The sequence below is a fragment of the Lontra canadensis genome, unplaced genomic scaffold (genome assembly GCF_010015895.1).
Source record: "Lontra canadensis isolate GAN:19392208 unplaced genomic scaffold, GSC_riverotter_1.0 scaffold12, whole genome shotgun sequence".
Classification (NCBI taxonomy): Eukaryota; Metazoa; Chordata; class Mammalia; order Carnivora; family Mustelidae; genus Lontra; species Lontra canadensis.
The window spans coordinates 10,523,957-10,544,190 of record NW_022631006.1 but is presented as its reverse complement, the minus strand read 5'-3'; the positions used below and the strand labels follow the sequence as shown (position 1 = coordinate 10,544,190).

At 43.9% G+C, this 20,234-nt stretch overlaps 1 protein-coding gene across 2 annotated transcripts in view; it reads right to left on the bottom strand.

Annotated features, from left to right (window-relative positions):
- Positions 1-11,755, bottom strand: part of LOC116867113 (aromatase) — a 47,649-nt gene extending 35,894 nt beyond the window's left edge. Inside the window, exon 1 of one of the 2 annotated variants that reach the window (XM_032856489.1) lies at positions 11,126-11,755. The gene's annotated coding sequence lies outside the window, so the exon portion shown is untranslated. Of the gene's footprint in view, positions 1-9,902; positions 10,365-11,125 lie in introns of those variants that run through there. The other variant, XM_032856490.1, reaches the window with a different exon arrangement.
- Between the last annotated feature and the right edge of the window lie 8,479 nt (positions 11,756-20,234).

Sequence of the window (20,234 nt, the reverse complement as noted above, 5' to 3'; positions counted from 1 at the left end):
TGAAAGCAGAGGCTTAACCTGCTGAGCCACCCAGGCGCCCCCATTTAAATAATTATTAACAGTTAAGTGCAAGGCATTAAATGCCTGCATGTATATTGGGCAATTTGGGTGGTTTGTTTGTTGGTTTGTTTGTTTGTTTAAAGATTTTATTTTATTTGACAGACAGAGATCACAAGTAGGCAGAGAGTCAGGCAGAGGGGTGGGGGGGGAAGCAGGCTGCCCCCTGAGCAGAAAGCCCAATGCGGGGCTCGATCCTAGGACCCTGAGATCATGACCTGAGCTGAAGGCAATGGCTCAACCCACTGAGCCACCCAGGCGCCCCCAATTTGGGTGTTTTTAAATGTATATAAGATGAGGCTGAAAAGTCAGAAGTGTGTCTGTTATTATCTGGTTCCTTTGTTAACGAGAAGCTGCTTTGAAACAGGTTGAATTTTAGGTTTTGAATTTCCAGTGTGGAATTTTACAGCATTCTGAATAAGCTCCCTGTGACTTTATGACAGCCAGGACCTTCAAGGTTTCTGTTGATATTAATGAAACCTGAACCCAGTGTTAAAAGTGTAAGTGAAGAGGCACCCTGATGGCTTGGTCACTTAAGCTTCTGCCTTCGGCTCAGATCGAGATCCCAGAGTCCTGAGATCAGTCCCATTGAGCTCCCTACTGAGTGGGGAGTCTTTCTCTCCTCTCCTGCTCCTCCTCCTGCTCGTGCTCTATCTCTATCTCTATCTCTTCCTTTCTCTCAAATAAATGAAATCTTTAAAAAAAATTTTTAGTGTATTATGTATTGGGTCTTACTATTTTTTTTTCCACTTCCATATACACTTTAAACCTGTAGTGTGAAAGTTTTTAATGATTCAACAAAAATTTAAAAGGTCATAGAACACTTATGTTCTTTTCTCTCGATTTGTAAAAAGATTTTATTTATTTATTTTTATTTTAAAATGAACATATGATGTATTATTTGTTTCAGGGGTAGAGGTCTGTGATTCACCAGTCTTACACGATTCACAGCACTCACCATAGCACACAGTGCCCATCACCCAACCACCCCAGCAGTTCCACTCCCCTCCACTCCAGCAGCCCTCACCTGAGATTGAGTCTCTTAATGTTTGTCGCCCTCTCTGGTTTCATCTTGTTTCATTTTTCCCTCCCTTTCCCTATGATCCTCTGTCTTGTTTCTCAAATTCCTCATATCAATGAGATCATATGATAATTGTCTTTCTCTGATTGACTTATTTCGCTTAGCGTAATACCCTCTAGTTCCATCCACATCATTGCAAGTAGGAAAATTTCATTTTTTGAATGCTGCATTGTATTCCATTTTGTATGTGTGTGTGTGTGTGTGTGTGTGTGTGTGTGTGTGTGTGTATAGATATATATATGGAAAGAACCCAGATGTCCATCAGTAAATGAATGGATAAAGATGTGAGACATAAATCCATTCATTTACTGATGGACATCTGGGTTCTTTCCATGGTTTGGCTATTGTGGACATTGCTGCTATAAACATTGGTGTGCACATGCCACTTTGGATCACTACATTTGTATCTTTCAGGTAAATACCCAGTAGTACAGTTGCTAGGTCATAGGGTAGCTCTATTTTCAACTTCTTGAGGAATCCCCATACTGTTTTCCAGAGTGATTATACCAGCTTGCATTCCCACCAACAGTGTAGGAGGGTTCCCCTTTCTCTGCATCCTCTCCAACATCTGTCACTTCCTGACTTGTTAATTTTAGCCATTCTGACTGGCATGAGGTGGTATCTCATTGTGGTTTTCATTTGTATTTCCCTGATACTGAATGATGTTGAGCATTTTTTCATGTGTCTATTGGCCATTTGTATGTCTTCTTTGGAGAAATGTCTGCTCGTGTCTTCTGTCCATTTCTTGATTGGGATATTTGTTCCTTCGGTGTTGACTTTGATGTATTTTTTGGATACTAGCCCTTTATCTGATATGTCGTTTGCAAATATTTTCACCCATTCTGTCAGTTTTTCTTTTGGTTTTGTTGACTGTTTCCTTTGTTGCACAAAAGCTTTTGATCTTGATGAAGTCCCAATAGTTCAGTTTTGCCCTTACTTCTCTTGCCTTTGGTGATGTTTCTAGGAAGAAGTTGCTGTGGCTGAGGTGGAGAGGTTGTCGCCTGTGTTCTCCTCAAGGATTTTGATGGGTTCCTATCTCACATTGAGGTCTTTCCTCCACTTTGCGTCTGTTTTTGTGTGTGGTGGAAGAAATGGTCCAGTTTTATTCTTCTGCATGTGGCTGTCCAATTTTCCCAACACCCATTTGTTGAAGAGACTGTCTTTTTTCCATTGGACATTCTTTCCTGCTTTGTCGAAGATTAGTTGAGGGCCCATTTCTGGGCTCTCTGTTCTGTTCCATTGATCTATGTGTCTTTTTGTGCCAGTACCATACTGTCTTGATGATTAGAGCTTTGTAATAGAGCTTGAAGCCCATAATTGTGATGCCACCAGCTTTGGTTTTCTTTTTCAACAGTCCTCTGGCTATTTGGGGTCTTTTCTGGTTCCATACAAATTTTAGGATTATTTGTTCCATTTCTTTGAAAAAAGTTGACGGTATTTTGATAGAGATTTCATTAAAGGTGTAGATTGCTCTAGGTAGCATAGACATTTTCTCAATATTTGTTCTTCCAATCCATGAGCATGGAACATTTTTCCATTTCTTTGTGTCTTCCTCAGTTTCTTTCATGAGTACTTTAGAGTGTTCTGAGTATAGATTCTTTGCACCTTTGGTTAGGTTTATTCCTAGGTATCTCATGGTACAGTTGTTAATGGGATCAACTCCTTAATTTCTCTTTCTTCTGTCTTGTCGTTGGTGTATAGAAATGCAACTGAATTCTGTGCATTGATTTTATATCCTGATACTTCACTGAATTCCTGTACAATTTCTAGCACTTTTGGAGTGGAGTCTTTTGGGTTTTCCACATAAAGTATCATCTCATCTGCAAAGAGTGAGAGTTTGACTTCTTCTTTGCTGATTCGGATGCCTTTTATTCCTTTTTGTTGTCTGATTGCTGAGGCTAGGACTTCTAGTACCATGTTGAATAGCAGTGGCGATAGTGGACAGCCCTGCCGTGTTCCTGACCTGAGGGGAAAAGCTCTCAGTTTTTCCCCATTGAGAATGATATTTGGGTTTTTGATAATGGGCTTTTCCTAGATGGCTTTGATGATGTTGAAGTATGTACCCTCTATCCCTATACTGTGAAGAGTTTTGATCAAGAAAGGATGCTGTACTTTGTCAAATGTTTTTTCTGCAAAAGATTTTATTTGACAGAGAGAGAGAGCACAAGCAGGGAGCAGCAGAGGGAGAGAGAGAAGCAGACTCCCCACTGAGCAGAGAGCCTGATGAGGGTCTCAATCCCAGGACCCTGGAATCACGACCTGAGCCAAAAGCAGATTTTTAACCAACTGAGCCACCCAGGAGCCCTTTTCTCTTGATTTTTATAGTTTCACTTTTTTGGTCGTTGTTGTGGTCTTATACTACTGTGTAAAGCAAAGAATGCCTGTATGTCTAAATGCTTAATAGGGCTTAGAAGCCTGGTTCCTCATCCGGTTGCTGGTTCCTCATCTTCCTCAAGATGTGAGAGTGTGAGAATTTTTTTTTAAATGCTTACAGACCATTTACTCTGTGTCAGACATTGTTCCAAGTGCTTTATAAATACTAAGTCATTCATCCTCACAACCATCCTGAGTTAAGTAAGATGATCGCTATTTTACAGATGAGGAAATGGGAAGTGTGATAAGTAGGGCACCCAGCTTGTTTACTGCAGAGTTGGGATTAAAGTCCATGTAGTCTCTCCCTGTAGCCCATGCTCTTTTGGTTTTCAAGTTTTTATTTACATTCCAGTTAGGTTAACATACAATGTAACATTAGTTGCAGGTTTAGAATCTAGTGATTCATCACTTACATACAACACCTAGTGCAGAGCCCATGCTCTCAGTCATGCCATTTTAATACCTATTATGGGATTTATTGGGTATCTTCATTCAGGGACTTTTTAATTCTAAGCTATTTATGTTTATTTGTAAGCTATTCAGAATGACTTCCTTTAAATTAGTAAGCTTTTCAGACCTTTGAATACCAACACCTGGAAAGGTCCTTTCAAATTCTTTCCTTGCAGATTGATTTTCCTGTTCAGTAGAACGTTCTAATGGGCCGCACAGACAGGTTGGTTGAACAGACACCTTTGAGCGGTGGTATAGGAATGTAGGAAAGTCCTAGAACGTCATAGGGGATGCTTAGATGTCCTCTGTGCCAGGAATACCTCCCCCACCGCACCCCCAAACACGCATACACATGGCCCTCAAGTGCCATGTTCCTTCAAAAGCCATCTCAAGTATTTGGGGCTCCGGGCATTTGTTTGCCAAGCAGTCTCTACTCTTCACTCACTGGGCATCCCACATGGGTCCTGGTACCAAACAGGAACCAGATCTGTGTTTCTGTGCTCTGTGGAACCACAGGTATCCTAACACCTTCACTTACCGCCCCATAACCTCAGGATGAGGAAATGCCAGTCCTACACCCAGAGTCCCAATGCAGGGCAAAGGCTGTTGGGGACACTGCAGAGCCTGGGTGTCCTGGTGCCCTGAGTTCAGGACACACTCTGGGCCCTGCAGTACCAGGAGGGGTTCCCAGATGTCCTGGTACAGCCTTGACCCTCTGCAGGGTGGAGAAGCAGTCCCCAGGCTTGCAGGAGTACCACCTGGCCGGGCCAGATCCTACCAAATCCTGCCCTGCAGTATGGGGGCAACCTGTCTAGGGGACCCTTCCACCCTGGGTCTGTGGGCCAGGTGCCAAGCCTGCCCTTCTTTTCCTTCTCGTCACTATACCTGATGTGCTCCTCTTGTCCCCACTCACAGAGAAATGTAACTTGGTTCTCCCTGTAAGTCCTTTACAGAATAAAATGAGACATTCATCCTTAAAAGTTCTCTCCCTCCTTTTGTTACTTCTCCTTCTAGGAGGGGAGTTCTCCGAAACCAAAGATCTGTGTCTTTCTCCTTCAAGACTATATCCCATTCCCAGAACAGTGTCCTGGACTTTACTTTGTATATGCTCACTACAAGCCTGTTGCCTGGGTTTGCAGTCTCCACATTCATTCAGGTTTTACTACTCGGTGCAATCTCCCTGAGACCCTTCTTCTCAGACCTTCTCTTTCAGTCTGTCCTATGCACTGTTGCCAGACTCCTTTTCAATTCAGTTTTCATGACATCAGTTCCTTGCTAAGCCTCTTCTTGCTTCTAGTTGAAATTCATCCTCATTCAGATTTATTTCTTGGCTTTCTGCACCAACATTCTGACTCCTCACTGACCCACAGACATCCTACCTGGGAGCTCTTCCTCATGCCTTCCCTATCTCCCCAACTTGGCTGGTTCTGCCCTACAGGCCTCACAGGAAAGATTTGCTTCCTCCTCTCCCATCTCTGAACCATCTCTTACCTGGTATAAAAGCCCCTTCCTCCTTTCTTTGACTTTAGTTCTGGGACACTCTCGCTTTTGACTGCGAAGTCACTCTATAACTCAAGAGTCATTGTTTCATTAAACAAGCATTTATTAAAGATATTGTCTGAGCAAGATGCTATATTCAGACATGAGAGGCATAAGACAAGTTTCAAGGAAGGTGGTGTTAAGCCAGGACCTGGTGGGAGGATGGCAAGTCTCTAGGATGACAGGCAGAGTTGCCCATGAACTGCTATATCAAGGAAACACAGCTGGAAAGAAACTCTGAGATCTTCCAATAGTACAGTTTTCTCTCTTAAAAAATGAACCAACCACCTGAGGTCCAGGAGTAAAGATCCACTCATCAGTGGTCCCTTACGAGTGGAAAAATTTGCCCACATGCACATTCTACGGTATGATTTCCATGATGCCTTCCTACTGGGGTCATGACACTGCAGATTCTAGTCATTCTTTCCAGCAAGTTTCCAAGTGAGTCTCTGGGAATTTCTTGTTCTGGAGAATGAGAGATAATAAGAACCAACAGGAGACACCTGGAGGGATAAGCATTGTGTGGTTGGCCTGGACTCCCTTTTAGGGACCACTGGCAAGACCTGAGCCACTGGCACTCCAAACACAAAGGGAAGACTTATTGACATTGTGTTAAAGGTAAGGGTCCCTCTTGAATAATTGCACAGCTGCCAAAACCCACATTTCACATGAGCATGCAGATCCAAAGCTCTTGGGCATCAGGTGGGGCTAGGGCTTTTTTCCTCATCTTTGAGGTCCCATGACTTCAGTGCATGTTTGTGGAAATACTCTTTTCTTTGCAAGAGCTTACTGGCCAACTACCAGGAGACCTGGCTGCTCTGTTACCTTAGCTTTCCTCTTTGCCCCTCTGAGGGTACCCTCTTGTCCCTCAGATACCTAATCCATTGTCTTCCCAATGGGCTATATCTGATATCTCCTCCCAAAACAATGTTTTAAAACATAGTTAGCAGAGATCCCTGGCAAAACCTTCTATATCTTGACATTAAAAGCTTTTCAGGCCACTAGACAGGGTGTGGGTATTGTGGAACCAGAGGCCCACCATGGGCCGTTCAGTTTTACGAGACCCAACATGTTGTCTGGTCTCTGAGGGAACAGGTGGTAGAGTTTTTCAACCTAATCTTGGCTTTTAACCTGAAGAGGGAAAAAGCAGAAGTGACACATATCACAGGAAGGTTTGGAGAGGGGGGCTGAGTTCAAGTCTCAGTGGCTAACCAGCTCTGTGAGCTTGTTTGCTTCCCAAGCCTCCCTGAGCCCTGGCTGAGGAAACCAATTCTACCTTAGGACATGGAGACAAGGGTTAAAGCGAAACCTCCAGAGCTAGCACCAGTGGTGTTGGCTGGTGCTCCTCAGGCTCAGACTCTCTGTGGCACATGGAATTGTGGGACTCCAGGACTCTGGGAGCAACTATGCCAGGTCCCCAAGTGGGATTGCCTAAGGTAGCCCTGATGCCACCAGCTGGAGAGGTCCAGAGAGAGAACCTCTTTCTTGTGGCAAGATCCAGAGCCCTCCCTCAGCCTTGGTATCCAAGATTTACTACACTGAGGTCCCAAGTGGCCCTGCTTTAGCTTACCTGCCTGGATGTGATAAGCTCTTTAAGGGCAATAACGAAGCTGGCTCCTGTATAGAACGCCCAGCTGCCTCTGCAGTGGAATGTCTTTTGTCATTACCACAGCATAAGATCCTCCAGGGCTACCAGTCACATCTCTGTCCTCCCTGTGGCTCCCATGGAGGCTACATGGGTGCCTTGTGCCTAGTAAGTGCTCAGTAAATGTCAGTGACATGAATGGTTAGCAGGTTAAACTTTGGCGCCTGGGTTGTTAAAACATGATGAACTCACATACCCGCAAGGGAATGTTTTCCATATCCTATCTGTGCTTGCATATATCAAGTTTCAGCAATGCAGTGGCTCACAGCCACCACCCATACAGTCAGATAACAGCGGCTGGCCTTTCCTTGTGAGCTTATCTGTTGTTGAGCAAACTAGGCCACACAGATGGCCTAGAGCAGGGCCAGTCTCTGACAAGGGAGCCACTGGCTGACCCCAAGTGCTCACATTACTTAACCCCTCTGGACCTCCTTTCCTTATCTCTAAAACACAGGGATTGGGCCATATGACCTTTTCTAGTTCTGTGTCTGATCCCCAGAATTCTTACCCTTTATCTTAGCTTCCCCTCCTGGTTCTCTCTTCATCTTCCTTGATTCTTTTTCCTTGTGTATCATTGCCTTAGGCCAGCCAGGGGTGCCCATAGGCCCAGGTATCCAGAGCAAAATTGGAATGTCAGGGAAGCTGGGGTGCTGTAGCTCTTCTCATTCTCCTTAAATCCCCAGGCCCATTCTGAGAATCAAATGAAAGAACTTACAGAACTGCAGTCTGGGAAACACACTCAGGAATCAACATGCAGTGCTTTTGAACACACGTCTGGGTTCTGGACCCCCTGAGGCCCATTCACAGACTTCAAATTAACAACCTCTGGGACCAGTTCCTTTTTCCACTTTCCACCTCAGTTTCCCAATATCCCAGAGACCCTTTCCACATCAAAACCACCTTCACTGACCAGTAGAGTGTGATTTTCAGATTGTAAGTGAGTGGAATTTCCTTTGGGAATTTTACATTTCTCCTGGACTCTAAATCTACAGGTGAAACCTTAATGATAAGGTGGTAGATTAAGCAGCCAGTGGAACTAGTGAGAGAAAATTAACAGGAGAATGTCTGATAACCCTGAAATCCCAGCTGTGGCCTACCTCTCACTGACACTGTCTCTCACGGACACTCTCCAAGTAACTGTTGGTAGGCATCAAGGCTCCTAAGATCTGTGGACTTCTGCCATGGAAGGTCCCACCTCATGGGAAAACACACATGCAGGCAGACTACTGTGCTCATTCCCCAAGTTTCGTATCTACAACATCTTATGCACTAGGCTCTAGGAATATAGCAATGAACAAAATGAGGTCCGTGCCCTCAAGGAGTTAATTTGGACAATACAGAGCCACCTGTATTACCATTCTTGTAAGTCAAATTACAAGTTTAACCACGGGCATCCTTAGGAAGACAAGAGAAACTGATTATCGTGGGAAGGTTGGCTATGGTTTAGTGAACAGGCTTTGAAGGAGGAGCATTATTTTCAAGGTATCAAATTGAAGGAAAGGCATTGCAGCTTAAGAGAATGAGAAAAGAATTGACAGGGGAAACTCAAAGCTGTTCCTGCTTCCCTCCCCATGCCATTAGTTTTCCTGTGTTCAAATGGATGCCCATCACTGTTTATGTTCACGGCTACAGCTCTGCCTCAGTTTCTTCATCAGAAAAAAAGGAGAAATAGAGTTTCTTGATGTGGTAACTATAAAGAAAGAGACCTTATTAGTGTCTCTACCATGTGGGAAGAGTTCAATAAATGTTATTAGTCTCCAGTGTCCAGCAAAAACATAGGCTATAAGGGACAGTCCTAGGAATAGCTAGGAGCAGCAGTCTTTGGACTGGAGTGGTATCCTGGGGGTCACCAAAGACATCTGTACTTTGGGGCAAGTCACTACACCTCCCTGCACCATAAGCCCCATTGGTGGGTGGTCTGGAGGTCAATGATTCTATGACCCTTTTGTCATGGAGCAATTGGGGATCATGTGAGAGAGGCTGAGGTGGCCTGAACAGAATTGCAGAGTTGCCGAATAATTGATGTTTGCCTCCAGTGCCCTTCCTCACCCAGACTTCCTTTTCTGTGTCATTTGCCCACGTTTTGTATCCACCCACTTTCTTCTCCCCAGTCATAAGAAATCATCTCACCAAAATAATTGGTCTCCAGGGGCTAATCTTTCAACTTGTTCTCCCTCCTAGGGATATTTTCATTTTAACAGGTGCCTGGAGCAGTTTTTTGGAGGGCACAAAAGAAATGTTTGGCACTCTCTCAGCTCTCTGGGAGCCTGTGGTCTAGTAGGAGAAGAAAACTAATAAGCATGACACAGTTGACAAGTACAAAGAGATATTAGTACAGAGACATGGCCAAAGAAGGCTTTGCATGAATGGTGAGACTTGTTCTGGGCCTTGAAATGTGGTTGGAGTTTTAATGGTAAGAGGACAGGGTTTTGTAAGTGCTTGGAGGCAGGAATGAGTAGGGTGGTTGGGGATAATGAGACTAAAGAAGCTGGATCCATATTGGGAAGCATTACTATCTACTGGTGGAGCTCTAAGCAGGGGTGGGGATGATGAGGGAGGGTACAAGAGAGGCAGGATTCTCTTAGCTGACCCCCTGGCTTCTAGCTTGTTCATGTACTTCTATGCTAGGAAACTAGGGGAAGGTTTGAAGAAACAGAAAATTCGACTAGCTAAACTACCTGTGTGGGTGCAGGCATCCTCAGAACCAATTTGTGAGCCTTGCAAAAATGTTTTAAATTCACATCTAATTTCACTTACGGCTCACTGTCAACAAGCACTGGGTTTGATCATCCATTTGTTCCACCACGCATGGCTTCAAATGACCTTTTACGGCTTCCCAAATCAAGTCTATCATTGGTGAATGAAGAATTGGCCCCTTGATATAGGTGTAGGAGAATTCAGGCAATCCCACCTCAGTTCTGGCGAATTCTTGGCTAATACTTCTGTGGTGGTTGTCTCTCCTCCGTTCTCAGTATTTTTGCTTCCTAGAATACCAGCTAGACAAATATTGAGCCCTATGGATCCATTCTTCATGTTTCTTACCTGCTCTTTTTATATTTCCCATCTCTTTTACCTCTTTTTGCTGCATTCTGAGATAATTCCATGATTGAAACTCCCAGCTCTTCAACTGTTATTTGGCTTTCAGTCTATCCATTCAGATTTCCATTTCAAAAATCAAACTATTAATGTCCATTTTATATTAATTTCTTTATGGATGGCAATATCTGCTGATACCTCTGAGGTTGTTATTCAGTGTATTTTTTGGGCCCTGTTTTCATTGACCAGTAAGTCTTGTTTCCTCAGGTGCAAACTCTTCTGTTTACAGTTTGTGACTTCCTATGGTGTTGGCATTCATCAGATTTTGGTGAGTCTTAATTATGTGCTCATTTTTGTGGCTGAAATTCCCTGTAAGGCATCTGGCTGACTCTGTTTGTCCACCTTTTTGGGGAGGAAGAGAAGAGACAGGACGTTCTGGTGCAGTTTGTATTCCAATCTGTTTACAGGAAGAGTGAGAAAGGTGAAACGTGCCACTAGTAAGAATATCTTAGAGTTAGGCTTCTGGGCTCGGGTGTACCCTGCACCTCCCGCTCCAGCCCTCTGTGCTGATAGCTCCTTTGGGAAGAGTCCCTACATCAGCTACTGCTTGAAAAGGGGGAAGGAGATATTCAGGAACTCCTGAAGCCAATTCCTCAACCTTCTTGTTGCCCCTAGTTTCCTCCTGCCCTCACGAATCTACTTTTTCCACATAGGGAGTCCCATTCAGTTTTGTCTTTCCTTTATAGGGATACTCTTCAGTGTGTATGTTGATTTGTTTCCTCTATCAGGTCAATCCTGTCAGGTTTTATACTTTCAGAATTCCTGGCCCAAGGAGAGCTCCCTTCTTGTTTTAGAGTTCAGTTGTAGGTTTTTAAAATATCTTTTTCTATCAATTCCAGAGATTTGGGGTGACAAAGAAAGGCTGTAATGTGTGCTTCACCTACCATCTAGAACCAGGAGTTTACTCAGGAGATTACAAGTGTCACAGGCTTCTGAAAGCAATTCCAAAGAAGCAACTCTGGGGATGTGTTGGCTTCTATCATTGAAATGAGTGAGTAGGCTGCATAGGAGTGTCATCTGCTTGGTCCTGTAATGTCTGATGTAATAGTTACTCATCAGTCCTGTGGCTCTGAGGCCAGACCCTGTGGCAATAAGGCAGCGTTGTTGATTTCAGAGGTGCTCTAGACTTCATCCACAGAGGGTCCAGAGTTGGATATGGTAAACAGAGGAGACAGCAGGGGATAAAGAACAAAGAGCGATATACTCAGGAGACCCAGGAGAGCAAATATAGGTTAGATATGGAGGGCTGTGACCCAGCTGGAGGGAGAAGAAACAAGCAGAAATGCACATACATAAAAATGGCTTCTCCCAGAGTGGGTAGAATAGTGAACATGGGAGATTTTGGCCAGGCATGAGAATTCTAATAAAATGATCAACATTTCTCTAATGCAGGGTAAACTTGGAAAAAGGTAATGGGTAAATCCTTCATAAGTGTTAGAAACAGTTTGCACAAGGCCCTGAATGATCTGTGACCAGTTGGAACTTGAAAGTGAGACAATCAGCATTGTTACAGTTTTTATGACATTCTATGTTGTCATAAGGGGGAATAATTTAATTTATAGCCCCATACTGTGTGACTTGAGGCAAGTTACTAAACCCGTCTGAGCCTTCAGTTTCCTTCCCAGTAAAATGGAGATAATAGAGTCTTCTTTGCCTTGAGATAACTTAGATGAAATATCTACATACACTGTGATAGAGTACAAATGGTAGGCATGATTTTGCGTGATACTTCTTCTCTCTTGGGAGTTCAGAAGCAAAGCAAAAATGAACCATCTAGAGAGTCCCTTGAAAGAGAGAAACCCTCAGGTAAGCATTCCAGGGATCCCTGCAAGGCTCTGAAATGCCACAGCCAGCAAACCAGACATGTTCTCTCAAGGTGTCTACTCCTTCAGCAAGGGCCTTCTGTTCTAGGTACTACACCAGGTGATAGGCACCTGAGGAACACGGTTGACAGACCCTGTCCATAGAGCTCAAGACCTAGTAGTGAAGGCAGGCCTTGAACTGGTAAGCATAACATTGAGACAAGGTTTATCAGAGAGATAAACTCAGAGAGAGCATGCATGGTCCTATCAGAGTATGTAAGAGAAAACCCCTTCCAGATTCCCCAGATGAGGTCAGGTGCCTACTCAAGCTCAATCTGAAAGATGGTATTTTCCAGGAGAAGGAATGGCAAAGGGGTGACTTATTCCAGAGAGAGGGAACAGTGTGTATAAAGGCTCTGGTGGTTAAGAAGAAAATGCTCTTACCAAAAGTAGGAAAACTTCTTTCCAAATTATGCAGACACTATTCCAGTAATTGGAGGCAGATTTTATTTGTGTGGAGGGTCTCTGGAACAGCTGGGCTGTAAGTTCTTACATGGTTTCCTGACTCGTCGGGGGAGTGAAATGGGGGCTGGCCCCATGTGCAGGTGCACGCGCCTGAATTGATTGCCACTGAATTGATTGCCACCATTTCTCATTAAAGTCACTAATGACCTGGGCACAATGAGGGATCCCTGTCTCCCATAAAAACCCAGTTAAAGTAACTCAAAGGAATCTTAACACAATATTTTGAGAAGAAATTTCATTTTCAGTTTGTTTTGCTCACAAGTGAACGGGGAGGGAGGCTTTCTGGTGTTTCCTCTCCTCAGGAAAAGTTTGGAAGCCTTTAACCCCATGTTTAGCTGAGACAAAAGTTGTGGCTTGCCTGCTATTGATCCCAAGTTCTACATGGAAGCTGCTAATAAGGGTCCTAAGAAACCAGCCAAGGGGTACAGAGGAAAACTCCCCCTTGCTTGGACATGACGTAGGCAGAGAGTACGTCTGGAAAGCACCCTGAAGGTGACAGGCTCTGTAATGATGGATGAGTAAGGTGTTTCCCAAAGAGCTCTTTACACACTCCTGCCAGTGCTATAAGAAGCAGTCCTTTCCTCACTTGATGGGAACAATCCTGAAAATTATTGTCCCAGAAAGGATGAAGTGGCCCAAATAGTTCAGCCAAATCCTAAGTATTATTCCCTCGATTTATGGGAGCCCTAATTTTGCTCATATAGAGCCAGACATTCAGAGTTAATATCTTTCCACCAAGAGATACTTACTGGGTAAGGCAGTGTACCTATATCGCTGTGGCAGAATGCAAAGTAGGCATTCCTGAAAGAAATGTTTCTGTACAGCTTATCAAAAAAAGCACTGAGCCTAGAGATACTGCCCTATGTCTGCTGCCCCCACTCTAGGGATCTTAAAATGGAAAAAATAAAGATAAAATCTGCTGCCAGCTTAGCTGTACAATCTTTAGGTCTTACAAAAACTACACAAGATTCCATTTACAAAGAATCCAGGAGCAGGTTCAAGAACCTATATTTATGAAGCTCCCATTTCTGTGAGAATCAAGACAGAAGCCACTGGTTATTTAGCCCAGTTCTCTGACCTGAGAATTTGGAAATTTGGCATTTATAGGAGAGGAAGATATTTACTTTGGATATTTGCCCATAAGTCCAGCAGGTGAGGGGTGGGCATGACGGCCCTGCATATATCATTCTGGGCTCACCTCTAAAAATTCTGATCCAGTAAAGGCCTGGCTTTGACCTATTTGGTAAATCCCCAATATACCATTTAATAGACTAACCTTGGTTGGGCAAGTTACTTAACCTCTCTGAACCTCGGATTCCATAGCCTTGTAATGGAAGTAGCACCTACATTCTAGAGTGGTTGGTGAGGATTTTAGAGCTCATTTACTTAAAGCACCTAGTACAATGGCTAATGCATATTCATTCCCCAATAAGTGATAGCCAACCTTAATGGTTGTCAAAAGACAAAGATGTTAAGAAGAAGAAAAATATCCAACTAAGAGCTATGTTTTGAGAAAAGATGTATAGTCAGACAGCTTGGCATTGGAGGTGAGGGGTAGACAGTAGAGAGAGACTCTTGGACTGGTTTGCCCAAAACACTCCCAATGATGCCTATTGTCCCTGCACCATTAATAGTATTCCCTTTACTCTCAAAAGTGTTCCAGTTTAGTAATAAATTTTATAATCACCTTAATTATATGTGATTCTTCAGTGTGCTTCCAGAAGCAGTCACCCCCTTCCTTCTGCCTGCAGCATCACACTACAGTGACTCCAGCTATCAATAATTATAATGGTTACATTTTATTGAACACCAAGCTTTACCTTACTACATCCAAGCCTCACAATAAGTCCCATAAAGATTTTACTCTCATTTCCATTTACATATGTGGCTTAGAGAGATGAAGTAACTTGCCTAAGAGTTCAGATTTCACAAAGCATAGAACTTGGAGCTGGATGGAATAGCAAGCTTCTGTGTGGCCTTCAGTCTAGAGAAGGGCAGAGCAGGTAGTGATTCTATGAGGGTGAGGAGAGCCACTCTGGAAATTTCCCTTGCAAGTAGAGCTGGTCTCCCATGACCTCCAGGGTCTGAACCACAAACACTTCTGGGAAGGGTGCAGAGCTCAAAGGAATGTTGGCTCTTGGGTTGGTGACCAATAGGAGCTTTGCCTCCATGCCAGAGTGCGAGGAATTCCAAACAGGCCCTAGCTTCTTAGACACTGTGCTCCAGTGCCTGAGCCCAGGGCACTGAGGTGAGTCTCAAACAGTACCATTATCATTACAACATTTTCTTCCAAATACTATCCCAAAGTGCTCAACCATACAAAAACAGCAGCAACATGAGGATCAAACCCTCTTTCCCTTTTGTGGTATCTTTTAGACTATAACTCTCAATCCTACTTGTGGATCACAACAGACATTTTGTGCCTACATATATGTATATATCAGTAAATGTAAATAATAATAGCTAACACTTATTGAGCACTTACTGTGCACCAGGCACTGTGCAAAGCGCCTTGTAGGTAGTATTCTCACTTAGTCCTTATACCAACTCTAGGAGTTAGGCACTAATACTGAAGTCCAGAAACTAGCAACAGCTTGCCCAAGGTCACTGAGCTACTGAGCAGTAGAACCAGACTCAGATCCTGGCAGTGTAGCTCAGAAGCATACTTTGATCCTCTCTACTGCTTCTTGCTTTCTTCTCTCTCCTCTGCTCTGTACTGGTAGCTAATGTTACATATGCTGCCTACTTCCAAAGGACCAGAGGCTCCTTGAGCAGGCACTAAGTAGGACTCTAGAGCCCTGCCAGAGGATGGAACTATGTTTTTCCTTATAGCTAGGATTGTGTGCTCTCCAAATCACTGCTTCTTCTCCACAAAGCTTTCCAGATCGCCCCAGTCCCTTCTCCCACCTGTGTCCTCCTTTATTGCCCACGACCAGGGTCAGCACTTGTGAACTTCTCGTCACTTCTTGTGACATTTCTAACGTGCCTTTATCCCAGCGTAACCCAGGTCCTTTTAAGCATGTGGCTTGACTTCCAGGTTAGATTGTAAACTATCATGCCTCTCTCTCTGGTCACTTCCCAGCAATACCCCTGTCAGCCTCTACAGAACACTTGTATGATCTAGAAAAATCCACATCTGAGAGGAAAACTTTGGAAAAGGCGCCCCTTCAGTGGACCTTGGACTGGATTCCAGTTCCTCCTGCCCCTGTACTTCTATCCCACCGTCCTCTTTGTGTCTAGCAGGAGGGCTAAGAAAGGAGTGCTCAGTACCTATCTATGTGTTGGCGGCCTGGAATTCTAAGGTAGGCTCTGTTGAAATCATTGCAAATATTTACAAAAAACAAAGAGAACTATAAGAGTGGTTTTCTCTTTAAAATGTAAGTCTGATTTATCCAATTAGAAGAGTTCAAATCGAAAAAACTAAGGGGGTGGGTCGTCCAGCTTAAGTAGATGACCAAATGTCCAAGGAACCAAAGTGGGCCTCAGCAAATGCTGCTCACGACAAATCTGACAAAAGCTTGAGAAACTGGGAAAGTCTTAGGATGCTGTGAGTTTGACTAACTTCCACCTCCAGCCCCTACCATGATTTACAAGCTGTGGCAGTTTAGGAAAATCACAAAAGCTCTCTCCTAGCCCTAGATTGTATATCTGTAAAATGGAGCTAATGATCCCTGCCCTCTCACCATCCAGAGGATGATGTAATCACTGGAGGAGATTGTGAATCTCTAGTACAAGCACCCAGAGAATTATGCTAGGCAGAGTTAGGGCTTAGCATTGCTATCCCCTGTAACATCTGTCAAATTATCAAGTAGTCAAAGCAAGAAAGGAAAGAAGGAAGGAAGGAGGAAGGAAGCAATGAAGGAAGAAAGAAAAAGAGAGAAAGTGAGAAAGAGAAAGAAAGAAAAGAAATTGCATGAAAAATAATGGTGAATGCGTTGCACAAGGATCAGATTCTGGCAAATGCTTAAGTTTAGGAGTAACTGGAGATAGCTGGGAACATTTTGGCTATGTGCAAGAAAAGATGGTATAAGGAAATTACCCAGAGAGAGACCACATTGTGTTCTTCAGTTTCAAGGGAGATTTTTAGGGGTGAATTGGGCACTGCACCTAGCTTCTTTTGGTTCTAAGATGACCAGCTGTTTTGCCAAGGGAAACTTCATAAGGCTTTCTTGTAGAGTTGTCATGGGTAAGGAGGTGGGGTGGGGGGGGCATTGTTCTTAGGGCTGGAGAAACCAGGAGTGGTAGAACAGTTCTCCAAATGGAAGAATGCTAAACCCTGGAACTAGCCCTATTAAAAAGTTTAAAAATGAGTCAAAAAAGGGAGCAGATTGGAAAGCTCTCTAGAGGTAGAGGGAAATGCCAGACAGATGGGGAGAAACTATAGGAAGCCAGTAGGAGTGGGCTGAGAAGAGGCTGAGGATTTTCAATGTGGGCAAAGACAGGTGATGCATTTTGCAGAAAAAAATGACCCAAATTATGCTTATGACTCATTCATTGACTTTTCTAGAACTCTGAACTTCCAACTAAGTGCAAGGCATGGTATTAAGCAAGGCAGGTAGGGAGGACTAAAAGGATACCGTCTGTGCTGTTAAGGAGGTTTTGATACAGCTAGAGAGAAAGACATGAATACAAATAAAAATAGCAAGGCTTTCTATGATAAACTCCACAGGAAAGGAGTATGCAAATTATGACAGTGGAATAGCAAAGGATTGACTCATCACAGAAGAAGATGGAAATCAGGAACTATCTCACAAGGAGGCAGTCTTTCTGATGTTGTGGGATCATTAGGATTCTGCGGAAACTAGATGTCAAAGTGCTCTTGGCAATGGTATAGGACATGAACTCGGGTATATTTTGAGCATTTTCATGGAAGGCATTGGTCCTAAAGGACTGCTGAAGCCTTGGTGAATGTTCAGAAATTTTAGGAGGAGCATTAACTATGAGGAAATCTGTTTAAGTCAACCCAGAGCATATATGAGTTAAACCATGTGATAATATGCATCCAGTGTAACTAAAAACATCTGGCCCCTTTGCTACATTGCCAAAGCACACACACACAAAGCTCGCAAAGAGGTTGATTTGAACCAGCTGAGCTGGAGAGCAATTACCGTGAATTTTCAGGATACAAGCATCATTTAAAAACCCAAAGATGGGGGCACCTGTGTGGCTCAGTGGGTTAAAGCCCTGCCTTCAGCTCAGGTCATGTTCCCAGGGTCCTGGGATCAAGCACTGCATCAGGCTTTCTGCTCAGCAGGGAGCCTGCTTCCTCCTCTCTCTCTCTCTCTCTCTGCCTGCCTCTCTGCCTGCTGTGTGATCTCTGTCAAATAAATGAATAGAATCTTTAAAAAAAAAAAAAAAAGAAGCTCGGAGATGGCCTCTTAGGCTATTCTAGAGTTAAGAGCTTGTTGACTCTGTAACAAAAGTAAGGAGCAGGTCAGCCAGGATCAACCAAGACCTTTGTATAAATCTTGTCAAAGAAATGAGTAATTAGCATTATTAACATATCCCTTCAGAACTTTGTTTGATGTAAGAAAAGAGATATCCTTAGTTAATTATAAGGAAATAACGATAGTAAATATGCTTCTCTTATTAAATTTTTTTGGGGGGGGCAAGTGTTCCAGTTTGAACTAGCCAGTTCATCACAGATGGCACAAATGCCTTGATAGAGTCAACTATAAGAGCACTTGTGTTATATATGTGGTAATGAGAGGGAGTCCTTCTCCCTGGGGTAACCAAGGAGGGCTTCATAGAGCTCACCAGGGAGCAATAGGATTCCAAAGAGGGAAGCATGGGGCAGGTCTTTCCAGGGAGAGAGAACATCATGGCTGTGAAGGCTTGCTGAAGTGGGTGATGGGAAAAGTACTAAAGTCTTCTGATTCCAGGCAGTCTCTCCCTGCCCACCATCCCACCCCCATAGTCAATTGCCCTTTTATCTCTGCAAGTCTTGCCTCTCCCCTGCCTCTCTCTTCTCAATGCCGCCTGTGAACTAAGGCTCTTCCCAGCCCTCTTTTGAAAGAGAGTCACACAAATGCCCCTGGCCCTCTTCTCTCCTTCCACGAATTCTTTCTCCTTCCTGCTGACAGCTTTTCAAAATGCAGCACTCACCACGTCACTCCTCGGTTTAAAAGCTTGAAGACCTCCCCCACTCCTCAGTGCTAGGTTTACTTTTATTAATACAAGATTCCCCCACTCTTGGCAAAAGAACACATCTGGACTCCACATTCTTTAGTAAAGAAAAGATAGCTGTAGGCCGAATCTGGAAAACAGACTACGGTGACAAGTCCTAACTGTTCGACCATCCCAAGAAGGCAGAAGTATGCTTTCTCCTTTGGCAGGCAGAGCAGGGGCCCATCGAGTAGCCATCAGCAGGGAAGCTCAGTCCCTGTGGATCATAGAAGTGGTAAAAGCAAAAAAGGCATTGCCCCCCCTCAGAGAGCTTACAGTTCTAGTAAGGGAAACCCACAAACAATATACAGATAATCACTCAACTCAGTACTTAGCTGCAGTTCTGGGATAGAAAAGGTGAGGATTCAGGAAAGATTAAACCAGGTTGGAGATGGCATTTGAGGCCTTGGGAGAACCTGAAGTTGCCTAGGGACACTGTGCTATGAATGAGAGAAGCTCCCAAAGAACTCAAAAATTCAGAATTTGGGGAGAGGAAGAATAGGCAAAAGATCCTAAGAAAGGCTAGTCAGAAGGTATAAGGAAGAAATAGCATTTATCACCAAAGACAAGAGGAGAGTGTTTCAAAGAGCAGGATATGGTCAACTGTATCGAATGTTGCAGGGAGGTCAAGTCAGATGAAGACAAAGTTTATATTGATAAAGCAAGGAAGCTACTGAGACCTCAGCAAGAGCACTTTCTGCCAAGTGGTGAGGTAGGAAGCCAGACTGGAAAAGGGAAGAGGAGACAGAATGGAGACAATGCCCGTGTATAACTGTTAAAAAAAATTAAAAAGCTTGGCTGTGGGTGGAGGGGAGAGAGATTAGGTGAGAATTTGAGGGATGTGTTCAGTTAAGGGAAGTTTTGTTTGCTTGGCTTTGTTTGTAATGGAGGATTCTAGCATATGTTTAAGTGAAATCCAGGTGTGAGGCAGAGATTGAATATTTGGGTGGGAAAAGGGAGCAAATATCATGATGGAGCAGGACTTTCTTTAGGCAGGAGGAGATGAGATTTTGGCTGGAGGGGAGACCTGTGCTCTGTTGTCATATAGGTATGAGGAGAGGACAGGTACAAACACAACTGACCAGTGTTTTCTGCCAGGCCTCTTCTCTTGGAATAAACGGGTTGGAAGCATGAAGCTCCGAGAAGAGGAAATGAAACCATGATTGTGAATGTGGCTTGAGAGCGTCTAGAAAAGTGCAGCAGTACTGCTGGCCAGTGCCAAGGGGCCCAACAAGGCTGGAGAACTCAATGAAGTGAGATCCATGACAAAATGTCCAGGCAGGTCATTTTCTTCAGTAAGGCTCATATGCTTAGCACAAGCATGGATTGTTCTGCAGGTCTTGGCCAGGCAAGGACTTTTGGAAAGAGCATGATGCTCTCAGTAATCTGTTTAGGGCACTCTGGGAAGAATTATTGCCTCTAAGGCAGATATGAAGGAAGTAAAGAAAGAAGGAGGGTCACGGACAGAGAAGGTGGAGGGACCACTGGCATGGAGATCTCA